This window comes from Morone saxatilis, unplaced genomic scaffold (genome assembly GCF_004916995.1).
Source record: "Morone saxatilis isolate NCDOM2014 unplaced genomic scaffold, NCSU_SB_2.0 Contig15, whole genome shotgun sequence".
Lineage (NCBI taxonomy): Eukaryota > Metazoa > Chordata > Actinopteri > Moronidae > Morone > Morone saxatilis.
This window is the reverse complement of record NW_023339707.1, coordinates 17,529,747-17,530,044: the sequence shown is the minus strand read 5'-3', so window position 1 is coordinate 17,530,044 and position 298 is coordinate 17,529,747. Positions and strand designations below refer to the sequence as shown.

Genomic DNA, 298 nt, shown 5'->3' with positions numbered 1-298 from the left:
GGCTGTTCAAAATGTGAAACTCTGCCTGCATTGTGTGAACCAGCAGGGGAATCAGACAACCATCGGTGGTGCAGCGGACGAGGTGGCTTTGTAATAAGGTAAGAGCAGACTGGCTAATATGAACAGTTCGGCTTGCTAATTTCAGAATAACTGCATTACACAGTTAAAAGTACAGATGATATTAAACGTTTAGTGTCGCCAGGTGGACGCTATGGCTGAGCTCGCTAGACTTTAAAGATACACCGGACAGATGAGCAGACTGTGATACACGACGTTAGCTTAGGCTAGCAGCTATTAC

At 45.6% G+C, this 298-nt stretch overlaps 1 protein-coding gene across 1 annotated transcript in view; it reads left to right on the top strand.

Moving 5' to 3' along the window:
• Nucleotide 1: 1 nt before the first annotated feature.
• Nucleotides 2-298, top strand: part of LOC118324269 (protein disulfide isomerase Creld1) — a gene marked incomplete at its 5' end in the record, with an annotated part of 4,915 nt that continues 4,618 nt past the window's right edge. Inside the window, 1 exon segment of the mRNA XM_035656514.1 lies at nucleotides 2-98.